Source organism: Aptenodytes patagonicus, chromosome 8, assembly GCF_965638725.1.
Source record: "Aptenodytes patagonicus chromosome 8, bAptPat1.pri.cur, whole genome shotgun sequence".
Classification (NCBI taxonomy): domain Eukaryota; kingdom Metazoa; phylum Chordata; class Aves; order Sphenisciformes; family Spheniscidae; genus Aptenodytes; species Aptenodytes patagonicus.
The window spans coordinates 23,262,894-23,275,778 of NC_134956.1; the positions used below are offsets into that span (position 1 = coordinate 23,262,894).

The 12,885-nt window shown below is 41.1% G+C and overlaps 1 protein-coding gene across 1 annotated transcript in view; it reads left to right on the top strand.

Moving 5' to 3' along the window:
* The window catches only part of ITPR1 (inositol 1,4,5-trisphosphate receptor type 1), a 187,309-nt gene that overhangs the window by 35,504 nt on the left and 138,920 nt on the right, over positions 1-12,885 (top strand). The window lies entirely within an intron of this gene.

Genomic DNA, 12,885 nt, shown 5'->3' on the forward strand with positions numbered 1-12,885 from the left:
TCCGTTCCCACATTGGTGCCGGAGATTGAATACCCTGTCCTTCTCACTGCAGAATTTGGATTCATCTTTCAAGATGAAGTACTTAATGTGTCAACACCTGAGTGTGATTTCTTCTCTTCAATTATTGATGCATTAATAGCACCTCCAGCTGAGTTCTTCACATTGCTGGGTGGAGATCAAGTTGCCAGTGCTAATCTGTCAAGCTCCTTGTGATTTGGGACCTGTCTGTGTAAAAATCTCCAGTCTTTCCTGTGTAACTTTAAAGTTTGTGATCCAAATGCTAGGAAAAAAGTGAGTCGTTGGTGAAGGTTCTTGATTCTGAAAACTGCGTTGCATTTTTTGCGATCCAGAAAGGAATTTGCTGCTTTGAGGTCAGTCTTGAAAAGCACCTACTCATTCTTCAGGAATAAACTGGAAAATATCAGTTTGCTTCCTTGCTTGACAACTGACTGGCTGAGGTAGGGAGTTAAAAAATCCCGGATTAGCATTTAGTGGCCCCTAACAAAAGCAACCAGTATAAAGAAGCCGTGTTTCTCACCTAGAAAAAGTATTGTTTGTAAACATATTTATGCTGATTTTTCTCATTTGCTTTAAAAAAAAAAAAAGTTGGCATACGTAGGAGGCTGTTTCTTATGCTCTGCACTTGCCTTTTAAACTCCTGACTTTGTGGTCATAGCAAAGGACAAAATGCACGTGGTGTTTGGTGTAATTTTGTGGAAGCTCAGGTGGAGGCTTTCTGCCAACTGGTAACAGAGCCATTTGTGCTGGTCTGGATGCAGCCTAGCAGAGATGCTGAGAAATCTGAGCTCGGTAGCTCTTATTAAATACTGTTACCTTGCTGTGAAAGTCAAAGCATTTAGGTTGGCATGTCTCATGTGAATGTTTCAAACACTAGAATAGCCATTACAGATTGACTGACACTAAGTGCAGTGTTCCTCAAAAATTTTATTCTAATGAACAACTTATTATTCAGTCAAGTAAGTGTGTTGCTTATATGTTAGGACTAATACTTCCTTCCTACCTAATTTGTGAAAATAATCAGTACTGAGTTCTCAGTGTTGGCAATTTTCATCTGTTTTGATTATATAATATACAGAAGTTCAATGAAAACATAACTCCTTGTGTTTTGGTTGAAGAGTCTTTCTGTAGCTCTGTCAGATTTTTAGAATAAGAAGTCACCTCCAAGCTCTACTGACAGCGGAGAAACTGTGACATTGCTAGCAAACGCTGCGACAAGATCCTCTCCTGCTTTAACTAGAACAGATTATCTCCGAGTCAGATTTTATTAAGGATACAGAAAGCTTTGCTATGCAAAAGCAATCTGGTAGCACTTAGACCTTGTATTAAGTGAATGTCAGCCCTTTTATTTGTCGAGGTTAAAAATTATACAAGGAAATAATAAACACAGAACTTGTAGGCATGAGGAAGTGAGAGAGCTGGATGAGGGAACAGCCATCCTGAAAAGGAAAAAATCTTAGCTATCTCTATAAAAATCCTTCCCCCCACTTCAGAGCTGTGCGTGATCTCCAGCCAGCACCAGTTAACTTGGAACAACCCCACGGGCCAGTGGTTCAGGCTGATGGTGGCCTGGCAGTCTCTAGGACTGGGGTGGGGGCTCAGTACAAAAGGACTTGTTTGTGTTAGGGATTCCAGTCCACAACTGTTCCTTATGCCATAAAGCTACGTTTTATTTTTGAAAAAACAAGAATAAATCTTAGTATTACTAGAATGTATCCGGTACCTATGTGGAAAGAGGAAAAGTTTAATCCCTTTGCTGCAAAGCTCTGAAATGAAGTTGTTAGAGCCTGATGATGTTGGGATACTGAATGTGACCAGAGCGAGAGAGGATTGAGCTGGGTTTTTAGTTGTGTTTTTCAAAACACCTTCAAAAAGCTGAAGTTTCAGCACTGATCCGGCAAATGCTCCACCAGTCCAGCCTGGAAGTTTGGATTAGTCAGCACCAAAGACTTCAGAGAAAGGCTGAGGAACCAGGTGGTGGGTTTGTGGTGTCGCTGGGTCACGAACGGCACAGCACAGACGGAGATGACTTTCTCAGCTACAGCATTTTTCTGTTAATTTAACTAGATGTTCTTGTCAGAAGCATTCAGGTGCCTTTGATTTCTCGCTCATGTCTGAACATGAACATTAAGCAAAGGCGCTTTTTGGAGCGTATACATACATACAACTTTTTTGGGGATTGTGTTGACTTATTTAGTTCTGTCCTTTAGAAGTGCATTTTATGTATTGATTAAAAAGCAACTAATTATGAAGTGACACTAGAAAGGTGATAAGAACTAGAGTAACTCAATTATCAAGTTTTTCTGGGAAACAAAAATTGTACCTTATGTGGTTGCTGTAAGAGCATTTAGCTATGGAAACAGTACGGTGACTGCATGCCCCGCATGTGCTCAGTACTGAGCAATCCATAGGAGAACAATCTTTCCCTGCTGCAAAGTACATACTCTAAATAGGAATGACAGCACCCTACGAGCTAGTGTCTTAGGGATCGGAAGGTAAAGTCTGAAGGCAATATAGATTTTACAGATAATTCTTGGTTATCATTGACAGGTTTTAAAATAAGCTAAGAATTTGTATCCTCCCACTCCTTGTCAGGCAGATGGCCTTGGTCATGGAGAATGACAATGAGGAGAAGATCCTTCAAATATGATCTACAAGCTTTAATTTCAAATATATTTTTTTCATATGCTCTCAGTCATGTGCTTAAAGTTTGTGTTTTGTGGGGACTTGGGAGTCTTGACAGATGATAATTCTGCATCAGAATTTGTCTGCAGAGAACTCTTTGGAATTTAACAGCTTATTTGTCTTACAGTCTCCTTACAGGTTGGCTTGTGTGTGTATGTGTGTATATACATAAAAATAAAAAGAAAAATTGCAAGAGAAGGGAGTACACTATATATAGGGGATTTTATATTTAAATGTAGTAGCTTTTGTGCTGAATATCCACTAATATTTCAAATCAGCTTCTTTTAACCTTAATATTGTGCTTGACATTTAATTTCTAATTTTTATCTGATGAAAAAATTGAGAGGGTGTTTTCATATTTACTTGTTTTTAGTATTTAGCTGAAGTTACCTTGAAAGGTCAGCAGCCATCACCATAGCTTTTTGGTCTTCGCAATCCTCAATGCTAAACAGTAGTTCTGAGGACCTTGAAGGCATATGGGTAGCAGAGAAAGCCATAAAGGGAACAAACGTGAGTAATTAGTGCTTTGCCTCTATGAAATGTTGGACTGAAGGGAAACCCTGCAGCTGTGTTGAGACTAAACTCATTTCAGTCTGTGTGAACTTGGCCTGAGGAATGACTTCAGACCAAGCCTCCAGTGGCAGTCAAATTTATCAAGGACCATGAGGAAGCTGCCCTTAAAATAGGGTAGTGTTTTTGGATGAGTGTTGAGTTGGGGTAGGGGAATTGAGATAGAAGTGATGGCAGGCATAGCAGTGCGTTTCCAGAGGGGTACCACAACTCATTTGTGCTGCCTCTGCACCCCAAGCCAGCATCCATTAAATGGGAAGCAAGAGGGATGGGGGAGAGGGAGCAGTGCAAGGGAGAGAGGAAAGCCTTTTGCAGGCTTTTGGGAAGATGGGGAGTTCATATGGGATTCTTATTCTTTACATTGGTGAGAATAACTGAACGTTCAGAGTAAAACTGGATAAAATATTTTATTCTTGTAACTTCTCCAAGAAACCTTTATTGAAAAGAATATGAAAATATTGAAGTTTTTCATTTTCTGAAGTTCAAAAGAAAAAAGAAACGCAAACCAGAACTGCGGGGAAAACTGTAAAACTTCTTGGAAAAAAAATTGTGAGAAAAATTTCAGACATTTTTTTGAGGGGAGGGGATTTCTGTTTGCAGAAATTTATTTCTTTCAGCTTTCTGTGTTAAAGCTTTCATAACTGATAGCTTGCAATGTCTGTGCTGTATTAAGGATCTTTGTGATCCTGAAGTTTGTTCCTGCCTAAAATGCATCTGTCTGATAACTGGGAAGGGATTGAGTGGAGCTGTTTGCTTCTTACGCAAAATTAATTCCCTCTTGCTGTACCTTGCTTTCCCTTCAGGTACTCCCAGTGTTTACATTTTCTGTTCTTTTTATTGTACCTTTTCTGTGCAGAAACTACTGGATTTGTTTGTCTGCTCTGTGTTTTTGTAAATATTGTGAGCCTGGTCATTGCTTTGATGGCCCTGCTGCTACCATAGCTGTAAAACCACAACTGGAAGTAGTGGGGAGGGGGTGCTAATTGTAGAGTTTGGAGAGGAGGGGGAAGACCTTGAGGTTTTACTAAAACTTCAGATCGGTCACACAAGTCCATTGCCACAGGCTCTTTTGCTTGCTATGCATGCGGAAGTGTTGAGAGTCCTGACTTAAAGAAGTACCTTTGAGACTGTTCAGGATCTCAGACCGCACTGTTAACTACTCTAAAGAGCAATGTGATATTCGTGCAGGGTTTAAATTATGGCTAATACAGGATTAAAGTTAAACATTGTGTTGGGAACTAGACATCAAAGTACTTGGGGGGGGGGGGGGGAGAAAAGAAAAGGGGAAAAAAGTGTCAGGAAAATGAGTTGTAGCCTTAGACTTAAAAACTCAGTAACTTTAAAAGAAGAACTTTTATCCTTCAGAGATTTTGAAGTGCCTGTCACTTAATGTTCCTTCCTTCAAGTCATGGTTAAAGGCTCATTTCGGAAAACCACAATGACTCAGCTACTTTGAGTATCTGTTCGTATGTGGCTCATATTGGAAGCCCTAAGATTTTCTCCCACTGCCAAAGATGGTTTGTATTGGTGGACACTTTATTGGAAGTATCTTTTGCATTATGCTAATTTTAAACATACTTGAAATATTTAGATTTTAAAGAAGTGTAAAGGCATAGTACCCTGATATTGCTAAGTGGAAAGGAGAACATTTGTTTATAAATATTTATTATTTTGCAAATGCAAAGGTAAGTTTATCGAGATTTTTTTTCCACATTTGAAAGTGACTGCTCCGGAAACAGTGCTGTCTAATGTTTATTGCAGTATAGTGCTGGATTATTCTGATCTCTGCTGAAGGACTGAAAATGAGTTCCTTGGATATGTTTTGGATTGAATCAGTTAACTTGAAGAAATGAACAGTTCCTCCTACGGTGCTTTGGCCTCTTCAGATCTGTCTGCTGGTCAGACGGTGCCTTCAGAATAGTCTATGGACATCCTTGCATGCATCAATATGTACATCTTGTTTCCTGGTTGTGACCTCAGATAAATTCTTCTGTGTTCCTCTGTACAGCACTACATGTTCTGGAGGACAGGACCTGCCTTGTTCTGTGCTTTATGTCTTCAAGCTCTTTGCTTGGGAATGGTACGGGTGGCTTGGAGAGAGTTGGTTCTGGACAGAGCTTTTGCAGAATCAGTTGGGTGGCCTGGTGAGAGATGTTTCTGAATGCATCAAAGGGAATTTTTGAGCAAAAGCTATATAAATATACATAAAACCGAACTGGTAGATTGTACAGGAAGGAACTGTGTGAATCTGTCTTTCAGTGTGGTATGGCTGCAATATATCTTTTTCTCCTTATTTAGTGGACAGCAGCTTGAGGGTGTTAGGAGGAATAGATGATAGCAACCACATATTTGTGGTGTTTAAGAAAAGTAAGGTATTTAATGGAATAACCCTTCCATAAGACATAGTGATCTACAGGATGACTTCTTTAATAGTCTGAGATTGAGCTTAGTCAGGCAGCATCCTGTGTGGGTTTTCTGTGCTTACAAGTCTGTGGCACAACCAGCTGTCAGGTTGGCTTTTTAGATTCATATGGAGCTAGTCCAACCTCTTGATTAAAATTTATGCAACTGCCTGAATTGCTGAAGTGGACATTTTGCTATGCAATGATTCTTGATTACTAGCATCATGCTGGTGCTAGATCTGAGGACGCAGAAATAATCCCTTACTCATTTTTCTCTGTATTTCCCTGTTGGTACACAGAGGTGTTGCCATGGAGGAGAGCGTGGGGTGGGAGTAGGCAGGAACCAGCTGCTTTAGGGCCACATTGGGAGGAAGACTGGGGGAGGATAATGCATGAAGTCTGCTCTTGCAAACGGTCCTAGGAACTTTGCTGTCAAGTGTTGTGTGCGCTCGTTATAGAAGAGCTTTGAAGGCACGTAGGGAAGGGTGGGTCTTTTAAAGAGAGGAAATCGTCCTTCCCTGCACTGCTTGGGAGGGAAGAGGTTACAGAGCTAACATGCATGGTGGACTTTAATGGGCCTTTGTTTTTAGTCAAGAGTGCCTTGGCAATCTTGTGCACCTTCATGCATTGTTTAAACAAGTAGTGCTTTTTAATGATGTGGCCTTTTAAGGGTGTGCAGTACAACTGTATTACGTTTAAAAAGTGCTTTGCAAATTTTTAATCTAGCCAGCACAAATAATTTTGTTGATAATTAAGTAATGCTCCTTTACCTGGAATACGCTTGTGACCTGGCCAGCTGGGTTTTTTGCGTGTGTGTATTAACATTTGTTTCTCTTCTCATGAGGTCAGGTGTTCCTACAGTTCACTTTGGGTAGCTGTGTGCTTTTTGAGGCGAAGATTTCCCATAGCTTTGGAAGCCTTTTCCTGTTGGTCATATCCCTACAGAGCAGCAGCTGACAGTGCAGGACTGGATGTAATGGTGGAATTACACGAGTAGCATTATTGCACTTGGATGACCCCTTCTGCTTGCTTCTGTCCATATTATCTTTTTGTAAACGTAACGCAGTGGTCAGTTGTGGGGGTGACTGAGTACAGGTCCGATAAAAGAAGTGCTTCTCAACCGCTCCCGTGCATTAGGAAGTGGAAATCCCGAGTACCAAGAGATCAAGGAATATAGCGTGATGTGATATTCTTTCTGCGTGCCTGGCTTCTCTGTTGGTGTTGCAATCATTTTGACCCATTTTTGTTACTGTTTTCCAATGATCTCTGAAAACTTAATCATAAATCTACTAGACCTTACAAAATGGAGACTGCAGGGATAATTTCTTCATCAGATTTCATTAGAATAGAGCAAAAGGGTGTTCTGTTGCTGAACTGAAGGATCCATCCTTGCTATATCACGGTGGGTACATCAGCAGTCTCAGTTAAAATATTTTTTAGTAAAAAAAAAAAGTTGATTTGTATACATAACAAGCATATGGCTTAAGGCTTCTACTCAGCAGTTATTTGGATGTATTTATTAGTAAAAGTACCACGCAGAGATGTTTGACAAGAAAAACTTGTTCTCTGGAATAAGGTTGGGGTTTATGAAGTTAATTAGTATTCCACAAGCAGCTCTCAAGTGAAGGCTGAAAGCTTTCTGATTTTAGCGGTCATTTGTGTCCCCAAACGTGGGTTGTCTGAGAGTGTGGGCTATCTGATGGCAATTTTCAAGACATGTTATTGTAAAGAAGTGGAGATAATGTGCATGAAAATTATAATATTTGGCAATGTTTGTAGTAGTGCAAGTTCGGGGATGAAATACAAAAACTCTGTTATATCCTTACTCTGGCAGGTCGTGTGCTGTGACCTACCATCATGCCTCAATATTTCAATATATCCCAGCCTCAATATTTCCTTCTAAAAAATGTGATTAGTCTCACAATGTCATAGTAGCGTTTTGGCTCAGAAACTTGCTGCTCTACAGTGCACATGATTCTCTGGTGCTTTCCTTGAGCAGCTCATCTGTTTCTCTTTAAATATTGAGTCTTTGTAGTGTTGTTAAGCATACTTTAACTGGCTTCACCTTGTAAGAGCCTTCAGAGCTTTTTGAATGACCAAGAGGGGAAAACTGCATATGGAAGTGCTCCTGTGCTGCCGCACCTCAGGAGGATGCAGGGCGCTAATGACCACTTAAAGTCTTTAATAGTCCTCTGTTTCTATGACAGTGGAAGATCATGGAAAAATAATTCACTGCATATGAGTTTGTACCAGCCAATATCTTTTGGTGAAGTCTCGTAATCCTTCTTTCTCAAAGTTCTACATTTTACTTAATGTGTAGTATCGCTAGTGCTCTGATCTTTAGTAAGAAAATAATGGCTTCGTGCCTGAATATATCTAATGTGCAGTTTGTGTATTTGAATGGAAAAGTAGCAGGCTTCTTGAATATTTTCAAAGGACAAACGGAAGACATGCTTGGTATCTTGAAGTTCACCTTCTGAAAATCCAGAGACGTGGCAGATGAGTAAATTTAAACCACTGCTTCTAGTGATTTCCTTTTCATACTGAGTGACTTATTAAAATTGAAAGTCGATGAGGAAAGTCCCAAGTGCTCATCCAGATCTAAAAGCTCAGGAAATTACAGATAATTGACTTTTCATATCTTTGTCACTTAGTTTTTTTGTTTCGCATAACGTACATATCCTCAGGTGTTTTGAGGGGAGTTTTTGTTCTGCCTGTATCAGTTACCTTTGAATAAGGTCCAGGTATTTAATCAGTACAGTTGGCACTTTCCATGATTAAGCCTTTGGATAGCATCAGTGGGTTTCATTTACGATTTGCTGAAGTAGTCTTTATTTCTGAACTCCCAGGAAGAATCTATTTTGTGAGCATCTCTAATATCAAGAATACTTGCAATCCATCTTTTGTAACTTTTGTCTAGTTTATCATATGAGAGTTGCTTGTTGGTTCAAGAGGCTGATGTACTTGTTTTTCCAAAAGCATGTGTTAAAATGTTGTGGCTAAAAATTATCCCTGGGGTCTACAGATGAGTAACATACTCAAGTGCTACCTCTTACTACTACAATTTTCCTCTGAAGTCATAAATCTAGAAAGCATTGTTTCAGACCTCCTCCATGGGAGAGCTGGCATGGGATGGTGCATTGAGTGCTCTTGTAGCTGTCGGTGCCAAGGGCCATTTTTTAGTGGTTGAAAACAGCAACTGGCACTGTAACAGGTGAAATGACACCGTTCAGATGTCACTGTTGATGTAGTTCTTGTGAGCTCCTGTTAAATTTACAGCAGAGCGGGAGAGGGCTGCAGTAATTTTTAAAACACTCCATCACATCTGTGAAACCAGCGGGGTTAGGTCCTGCCTCTGAATGTTGTGTGATCCGTGTTTGAGTGGGGCTGCCTGGACAGTGAGTCGCTGTTTCAGGCTGTCCTGGCTTCCCCCACCAAAGGATTTCATCTGCCTGCGCTGTTGTTCTGTTCCACTCTGCAGATCAATGGTTGCAAATCGATATTGCCAAATCTATTGGATATAATTGGGTTTTTTTTTAGCTGCTTCTGCTGTTACTCAATGCCAAGATCTTGTGTAGAAAAGGAAAATTAATCTGAAACCTGATTACATTAATCTGAAACCTGAAATCCTGAAAATCAGGGCATAAACCTGATGTAGATCCGGAAGTAGAGGCTGGACCACCTGACAGAACCAGAAAACAGTTTTAATACAATTATGATACAAATAATAATTGAAGAAAAAGACAGTGATTGAAACAAATGAAGGAAGAGAAGGGACAGGAGCAGGCAATGTTAAAAGAGGACTTCAGTGCATTTTTCTGAACTGGGAAGGTTATTGCTGCTTTGAGGCTACTGACGAAGGTGGTATTCGTGATCCGAGATGACTATCTCTGCTGACTCTGTGCAGATACGAGTGTAGGATGTGTTCAGACAGTGATGCAGCTGGTGTTACTTAATAGCTCTCACCAGCCCATCCATCACTTTTGAATCCAGCTTTCTTCCGCACTGATTGACATGTTATCATTATGTCAATAAGGCAGCTTGAAAGATGGCTTAAAACATTGAAAATACCTAATTGTTGTTCTTTATGGAAAAGGAAATTTTTTAAATGGATGTAGTGCTAAGTGGTTTGAATACATTTGTTTTCTCTAGACTTCTCAGAAACAAACACAGGTAGGGATGTATGTTGTGGTGGCAGTGGTCATGCCTTGAGGGCGAGATGGTAATGCACAGTCCTTTTTGGTGCTTCCTTTGGCAATGCAAATGCCTTGATGCATTGTTGTTATGGTCCAAGGGCTTCACTACAGTTCCATCACAAGGATCAATTAAAGGCTGAGAAAATGCACGAGTCTCAGCGTTAAGGAAAAACTTTATCAGTGCTGTAGCGATAGCTAGGTAAAGGTTTAATAATTGCTTTTTTCCCCTCCGGTTTTTCAGTTGATTATGCATTGCTGTGAGGGCCTTCCAGCTGTGACTCTCAAATGCCACCCTAATGTACAGATTTGCTCATCTTTTTGCAGCTGGCAGGAGGGGGGACTGAAATGAATGGATATGTTGATTCACACACACTGTGAGAAGGCAACAATTAATAGGCTTTGAAATTCAATGACTGGTAAATATTGTGTTCTTGAAGGTGAATTGGCTTGGGAAGCAAGCAGCATTCAGGAATGAACGCGCAGGTGGATACTCCTTGCTTGGCTTTGGTGGAGTGCTGGTGTGAGTGCTGCAGAGAGGGAGTGCAAATTTAGAAAGCCAAGTATTGCAAAAGTGGAGCACCTGAGAGCGTGGGGCAGGGGAGCTCCTGCTTTGGGTGGTGCGGCTCTTGTGGCAGAGGGATAAGAAGACTTGAGGTCCATCGCTTGCGTGTTCTTACAGTGGTATCAGCATAATGGCTTTTTTTGGTTCCTCTTGTCTAAAGGGTTTTAGGGAAACAAGGCAGGCATTGTATGTGAAATTACAGCACCTAAAAACAAACTTCTTGGTCTGCTTAATAGTTGGACAGGAAGTTAAAGAAATGAAACCGATGGTTTCCTCTGCAGGTATGCCTTAACTCCTCAATTTATTGTATGAAGTTTTGGTGTTACTGTTGCAGGCTGTTACAGTTTGTTCTCCAGGGACATAATTGGTTGTGGTAAACCGAAGAGTCCTGCAAGCTGCTGTGTCCATTGGAAAATAGACGCCAAGTTAACAGAGTGTTTATTTCTGCAAAAGGCTTACGCCTGGAGTCTGTATGAAACATCCCTTAGAGATGGATGATAGCGTGGTCCACTTCTTTTTTTTTTTTTTTTTTTTTTTTCTGGAAGATAATGAAGTAGTAGAGCAGGCTAAAATAAATTGAATGAGATCCGTGGGTTTGGGGGGGGGCGGGGCGGTGTGTTGTTTTTTTTTTTTAAAGAAAAACCAGCTCCGTCTCTTTTGAAGTTGAAAAATGAACAATATTCTCTTAAGCAACTATACAGTTGTGCTTGTCCTCATCCAGTAGCATATCGGCAGCTTTGTACAGCAGGGTGAAATGTGTGTCAATCCAGAATACACAGTGCATTTTTAGGATTTGGATTTTTGGTTTTGCATGCTCACTGCACGCAGGTGCCAAGCACTTCAGGTGATGGTAAGTGCCCAATCAGTGTCTCTTTCCAGGCATAATGTATGGTGATTCTGTTGCCTATTTAGAATGACGGCATTGCATTGCATTAAAAAAAATAAACCATCCTCTAGTAAGAATGTGCTGTCGGCTCCTGCCGGTTGGGATAAATGCCTTCAGGCCTCTGCTGGCAGGCTCTGCTTCCGCTCATGGTCGCTGAACATTTGTTCTTCCCATTTGCAATCCGGTCTAGTGAAGCTGGCTTATTCACATTTCTATTATCCAGCTGTCTGGCTTTTTTAATACAGCATGGCTTTGCTGCTTTGGCTTCCAGCTCTTGCTTGCCTTATTTGGTAAAGCAGTGCTCTTTAGCTGTTCCTGGAAGGGGCTGTTTTACTTGTTTAGGGACTATTTTCCACTTTCATTTTTGATCTCTAAAGCTATAGATTGTGTTTCAGCAGCGGTGCTGGCATAGCTTAACTCTTCAGTGCTGTCAAACGGGAATATCGTGCTTTTTAGAAGTTCTTGAAGTGTTTTATTCTCTGCTGTAACACACTGGTATGCTGCTGCAGACAATTTGAGCAGAGGCAATATGTGGCAGCACTTGTGTTTACAGCATATATATACCTTGTCAGCATAATCTACTTTTTAAAATGACGACCAGAGTGCGATCGTCAGTGCTAAGACTACGTTATGGAGGACCTGGCCAAATTTTAACTAGCTGCATGATTTGTTGGCGTCTTCTGTGCTCTGCTCCTGAGAAGGGGAGTGGCGTTCAGCGACGGAGTGAACTTGGACGTCCGACTGAGTAGCATGGTTTGATAGGCTTCAGCAAGAGCATCTCTGGTCCCCTGCCAAAAGGATGGTGACTGTTTAAAGTAGAGAGAGGGAGAGGGCCTCAGTAAGTGAGGTGGAAGACTCAAGCCAAGCCTCGGAACAGAAAGCAAGGAATAGAGCTTTCAGACTCAGAAAACAGATGTGGACACTGGTGTTTTACTCTGTTTGTCTGGGAGCACAGCACAATTCAGCAGCATGACTCTGCTCTATTCAACTCCAGGGTGGTGTTTCCTATAATTAAGGCAGGTCTGGGTTTTTTGCTTTTATCTTTGCTTTGCTAAGCTCTTCAAATAGTGCTGCTCAAGTCCATCTATAGCCAATTTACTGGAAGTCTGAACATCCGTGTGGCAGCACACGCCTTATGGATGCTCTCTGCTACTGCCAGTGTAGCACTGGGTGGCGGCTGCCACGCTGCTGGTAACGGCATTTTTCACAGCTGGCTGTCCTCTGCAAGCTCCACAGAGAAGACTGCAATGTGGGAATTCACTCAGAATTACCTTGAAAATTGAAGAAACGATCTGAAAACCAGTGTTGCAGTTCAGTGGGGGCATATGTCAAAGACTGCACTTAATTGACTGCATCCAGGGAGGAGGAGGAGGATGGGCACGTGTGGCAGTGCAATAGGAAAGGATCCGGGGATTGCAGGAATCGCAGTTTGAATAGGAGTCATCGATGCTGTGCTATTACAAAAAGTGCAATCGCTGCCTTGGAATATATAAAAAGAAACATTGCCAAAAGACAAAGTAATTATTTTTTCCAATTTTATTTCCTGGCAGAGCCTCAAGTGAGGTA